Raw genomic sequence first — 6,033 nt, 5'->3', positions numbered from 1 at the left:
CCGAACGGCACGGGTCTTTGTGTTGTTCTTTGGTAGTGTTGAGTGTTAGGCTTGTTAACATATTCGTCGTTTGTCTATAAATGCATTTTTCATTTTCTTTGATACCGGGGGTTTACGTATTGAATTGCAAAGATGGTGAAAACCTCAGGAATAACCAAAGATTCAATACACTATTTTCTGGTGGTGTCAACAACGATGTCAATACTGGCAGAAGCATTCGTTTGATCGATTAGAGGACCCATATTAATAAAAATCTAAAGTGAGGATATAACATTAACAGTGGCAAATTCAGATTCTTCGAAAACAAAGACATTCAACACAGACCTGAGAAGAAAGACGATGCCGTAACTACCCCATCTCAGAGTTTGATCGACTGCAACGTAAAGACACTCAAGACGGAAGAGCCACTAATTGCGCAAAACTTTTTTCCGACTTCTGCATAAGTCAAATTAGAAGCAAAGCTATTTTGCTTCACAAAAAGTTAATTTTTTGACTTCTAGAAATAATTTTGAAATTTGACAGCAAAATTAAATTCTGACTTTTTGTAGTAAAAGTAGCATCAGATTAGTAAAAGTTGTTAAGCCAACCCAAATTACATAACCCTAGTAAACCTGAAATAAGCCGTCAAATTTGCATTATTACATAACCCCATATTGCCAAGACATGAACAATTTCAACAGTCAGACAAAAATAAGCCCATAAAATAAACCAACAAAATAAAAATTACAACTGTCAAAAAATAAGCAGAAAAGCCCATAAAATATACCAACAAAATGTCAAAAAATAAGCAGAAAGGATGCACGACTCAATCCACATTGCCCCGAGAGTTTGGTCTCTCCCTCACACTTTTGGTGTGGGTTTTCTTCAGGAGCATGTACCTTCTCAAAATTACCATTTAAACCAGTAAGGTTGGGTTGGGGACAAAAGTCGTTCGATGAAAAATTGCTTTTGACAAATTACTGGAATTGGCGCGTTTGGATACAATTCTGCTTCTGGAGAAGCAGAAGTCAGAAGTCCAGATATTTTGCTTCACAAAAAGTCGACTTTTCTGCTTCTAAAAGTCAAAGAGTTACTTCTGGATGTGTATCCAGACGCGCTATAAGAGCTCTTTGGTCTACTGCGGTCCCAGCCAACCAAAGAACTCTAGACCAGCCAAAGAACTCTAGATATACCCTTCCATCCAGATGATTAGTTGCTTTGGCATATTCTTTCTGTTCATTCACGGCGCCAGGGAGGAGAGGAACAAAATTTACACCATACCGACTTCCTACCTTTGGCCGGATTACAATACCGATATCAGCTTCAAACATGTAGAACAAATCCCCTGCGGAGTCATAAATATAAACAGTTAGTTTCATTTTGCCATTTTCACTTTCGTTCTGCTGAAATATTCAAAATTTTCCAATAAGAGACTGCACCACCCTAAGAAATTCTCTTGTAAGAACCAGTCATCATAATTACTCATTTGCTTGTATATCCAACAGAGTATACCCCACGTTCAAAAGAACTAAACATATAAAGATATTTACTTGTTTTATAGTACTAAGCTTTCATCTTAAGTGTGTCTATGCATTTAGGTGAAGTAACATAGGGCCATCCAAATACCCTCATCGTCTAGGAAGTGGAGGCTTCATATCTAATTAAAGCAATGCAAGGGTCTCACTCGGAGGCTGTTCCATTCTTCAGACAAAGTAAAAAAGTAAGCTTATAAGTGGCTTTTTATGTAACGTGGATCGTAAATAGAAATGGAAGAAAATACGCTTGTACTTATGAATACCTCACAGTCTGTTGGAGTCATATCCATAACTTTTCTCCTAGACATCCAGAAAACCTCAGCCCAATGTTAACTTGTTTGTTGCCCTTGCTCGATTGCGCTGTAGATATAATTCTATCCCGCATACAAATGAAACACAAATCGTTTATGTGATTGTATTGTCCTCCTTATTGGTACTTTTGCATCCCATCAGAATGATATATGTTCGATTTGAGATACTTTCATGCTGCATCTGGTCACCGAGGTCACATAAAGACTAACAATTAAAGAAATCACATAAAGAATATCGCATGACAACCTGAGTACATGTAATAAAGAATGTCACATACCTAAGCTAAATGAATGTCGTCATATGGATGTTCACCTGATTAATTTCAACAAAATATATACAAATCATGCACATTAATATCTTTGTTCTATTTTTCGTAGTTCTTCTATGGTGATAAACACGTAAGCAAAACAGAGTTTCATAAACAGATGGATGTATAAAGTCAAAGTAAGTTTTTAGCCAAACAATTTTTGATCTCCTTTAAGTACATGATGACGGACATTACATCTCTGTTATTGTCTGAAAACTTAGTTTTGAACACTAAATTAGAAGCCATTATCCTAACTTAAAACCTACTCTGCGTTATCCATTCAACTGACATACTACTTGTCCAATAAAAATATACATCATGCACAACAATCAAATTGGAAATAGAAAACCCTAGGCATCTATCTATTTTCATAATACGTACCTTAGGTCCGTAGCCACATTTGATACATTTAAAATAGCAGAAAAGATTTGTTCAGAAACATTGTAACATAGAATTGTTTACCTTGCTTTTACCAATTTCCAATGAAGAAATTTTCGTTGGAACCTGTTTGTACCCATATGCCTGCAATAGAAAACATTCCTATAAGTCCCACAAAAAAATTAACCAACCATTTCGTTTTTTAATAAGAATAAAATTTAACATAAATAGGAAGAGATAAAAAACACAGATTTCTCTTACATCTAAACTTAGTGTTTCCATTTTGAACCTTTTTGCTTCTTTCTATCTATGTGTATTATACTTAATTATTAACATCATGTTCTAAATCTCAAAATTTTGTCAAAAGAAAAATTTGCTCAGTATACCATATCTCCGTCCCATTTAGCAATAAAATATGTATCTGATTTGGGGAGCATATGCAGTACCAGTAGAACTGAGCCATATCCGCACATTTTGGGTAGTTCCATGTTTCATTAGACCCCGTTAAGTCATTTTCTACACAAAATTAAGCAACCTTTTTGTAGACACCTTGGGTAATAAAAGAAGTTTCTGACCATCAAGACCGACACATACCGAACAAAATTACTGAATATAAAAATTTGAGAATGCTCAATATATCAACAATGATGAAATGTATTAAATGCCTAAAACGTCATAATCAGTCTGTATCGTATCAGGAAGTCGTAACCTAGGGTAAGCAAGCAAACAGGGTCCAAAGTATGTATTACAAAAGAAGGCATAATAGTGAAGTTGTAACTCTGGGGCGACTTTGAAAATGATTCAGCTTACTTTGAGATTTAATGGTCAGTTCACTTTTCTCTACTTATTATAGCTAGATAAAATGGCGAACAGAATACAGAGGTACAAAAAATGCCTATCATGAATATACATACCAAGCAGCAAAAAATAAAAAAAATTTGAACTGGTTACTAAAGAAAACATAAGAACTCCAAAACATACCCTGACTGAATCTGTGCGCCAATTTATAGTAACTCTTGCTTGCTTGGATGGGTCATATGAACATTTTCCCGGTTGTTCCAGAATTTAAGAAACAATCATCATGGTAAAGGAATCGATATACCAAAAAAGAATATATCAAGAGACATACATTACATCAGGAGGATCAGTAGCACCATCTTTATCGAGTATTTTGATGGCAACCTTTGTCCCATTCCATTTAGCCACTTGGCGAAGGCCTGCAAGGGAATTTATATCTACAGTTAATGTATCTTAAAAAGTACCAAAAGCTAGTTACTGAATTCAATAATTTGTTGCTCTTTCAGAAATATAGAGGAAAATAAATCATGTATTTAAAAAACGTCGCCCTCACGATTCTAAATCTACAGCTCTAATGGATTTTGTGGCAGTTCATAAGTACTATTTTTATCCATACTGAAAAACTCACTAACTGGCGTTTGGCGAAATTTATCACCAAAAAGCTGTACTTAAATATGTTTCACTACCCACTTTATCCTCTCTTGTTATTGTTTCCTTTGGTAAGAAATGTAACTCTTCTCACGATAAAGTTCTGTTTGTTATTTCGCCAAACATCTTGAATGTATCTATAAGGTGTACTTTTAATGCACATGGATTAGGCAAGGATACTTGAAACAACACACCTAAGAACATAATTGATAACACATTAGCAAACCCGAAGTATGCAATTGTAATGTTATGAATCTCTGTAAAAAATTACAAACTACCTAAGTAGCAAACATGTACTTGTTGAGAAAATGATGCTGCTAGGGCAACATAAAGACCCTTTACTAAAGATAACTACTAAGCTCTTAACAAAAAGTACCCAATTCAATAAGAATTGCATTTAGGAGATCATGCAAGAAAGAATTCTGAAAAATAAGAAAATCATCTGCATAACCTACACAATGTACCAAATACATTACGAAAGAAATTGCAATAAAAATACCGAACCTAGAGAATTCAAAACATTTTGATTGAATTTGGAGTTTCATAAAATCAATTGCAAATCAATCCCATCTGAAAAACAATTAAAAGAGATATTGTGCAAAAGATTTTGGATTAGGTTTGTTTACTTTACCTTTGCAAATTAACTGTGTGATTCCATCTGCTAAAAGAAGAAATCATTATATCAATCAAGAAGAAGTCATTATAAATTGAAGAATCAAAAGAGCTATTGAAGAACTGGGAATCATCGATCAAGAGGAGGTTCATACAGAAAATGGTAGAGAAAACCATCCAATTGGTTTCACAAAGACGTTTCATTGATTTTTCTGAAGAAGAGTAACGGCTGCCATTGAATGATGTAATAACTCAGCAGAATAAATGAGGGAGTACCTGCTAACAATACGACCGAGAAAGGATAGTAAAAGCCAAATGCTTGACTCAATCGCGACCGTCTTTTATATCTCTAAAATGCAGATTTCCGTCCATCAGGTAAAAATCACTTCTCTTAAAAACCCAAATGCTTCGGGTTAATCTGGGCCGTCTTTTATGTGGCTCAAATGTGGATAGCCGTTCATAAGAAAAAACACCATTGTCCCTTATAATATAGATAGATAGATTTCTGCTTTTTGTACTGTATCTTCTTGAATAATACTTTTTCTTTTCCTTGGACTGTTGCATGTAAACCTTGGACTATTTCAACTTTCTTCAAATATTCTGATGTCGTGCTGCTTGTTGATGATGATGTGTTTCTATGGATCTGTTTGATGTTGTTGAGAGAGAGAATGACGTTAACTGCAAATCAAACTATAAGAAGGAGTTTTCATCTTTAGACGTCATCCTCATGATTGACAAAATTAGCACTTAAGAGATCAAAAATAGTGTTGAAAGTGGTGCGAAGTTGGGTAGCTCACCATTCCTACCCGGAATTAACGTACAAAGGACTTTTTTAGATAGTCACAAAAAATGAAGGTCGGTGCCTCGCTTGATGTAAAAATGGGTAGTCTCCACTAAGGGAGATCACAACTCTAATACCAAATAACTTTTTTGCACCTAATTTGCCCACCATCATGGTTAAATCCAACTTTAACACTCTAGCAACTAAGAAACCCGATTGTGTTCTCATGTACTTCCAAGTTCAGTTATTTCGGTCAGACTCTCTATGTAAACATAGCTAGAAGCATGCTAGTGACTCTAAGATCTCTAAAAGTTGGAGGTTTTATGCATTTTTTTTTAATAAAAGGAAAAGAAAAGACTGAAAACTATATATGCAAAACACTCCCCCAAACCTAAATCTAACATTGTCCTCAATGTTTCAAAATATGATAATAATTTAAACAGAAACATACCATGAGAACCACGCTGAGTAAAGAAAAAGGAAGAGATTACCGGATGTCGGCGAGAGCAAGATTAGAACTCCATTATTCACGACTAGATCCAAGGGTAGCTCAGTTGATGTCACATTGGATTAGCACACATATATACAAGAAGATCTAGAAATTACCTACTGGATTATACAATGATGACTCACTATACACCAACAATCGAAAGAGTTGAGGATCAACCCAAAAGACGGAGTGC

The 6,033-nt window shown here is 34.9% G+C and overlaps 1 long non-coding RNA gene across 2 annotated transcripts; it reads right to left on the bottom strand.

Annotated features, from left to right (window-relative positions):
- Positions 1-574: 574 nt before the first annotated feature.
- On the bottom strand, positions 575-4,844 carry LOC113288911. 2 transcript variants are annotated; one of them, XR_003330764.1, is made up of 4 exons: positions 4,589-4,843; positions 3,493-3,728; positions 1,778-2,655; positions 575-1,324 (listed from the first exon to the last, which is right to left on the bottom strand). It is a non-coding gene; the product is annotated as an uncharacterized LOC113288911 (long non-coding RNA). The 2 variants fall into 2 exon arrangements; XR_003330765.1 differs by lacking the exon at positions 575-1,324 and adding an exon at positions 1,558-1,680 and having other exon boundaries at positions 4,589-4,844.
- Positions 4,845-6,033: the final 1,189 nt, after the last annotated feature.

Source organism: Papaver somniferum, chromosome 6, assembly GCF_003573695.1.
Source record: "Papaver somniferum cultivar HN1 chromosome 6, ASM357369v1, whole genome shotgun sequence".
NCBI classification, from domain to species: domain Eukaryota; kingdom Viridiplantae; phylum Streptophyta; class Magnoliopsida; order Ranunculales; family Papaveraceae; genus Papaver; species Papaver somniferum.
The sequence above is the reverse complement of the archived record's forward strand: the minus strand, read 5'-3'. Positions and strand labels throughout refer to the sequence as shown.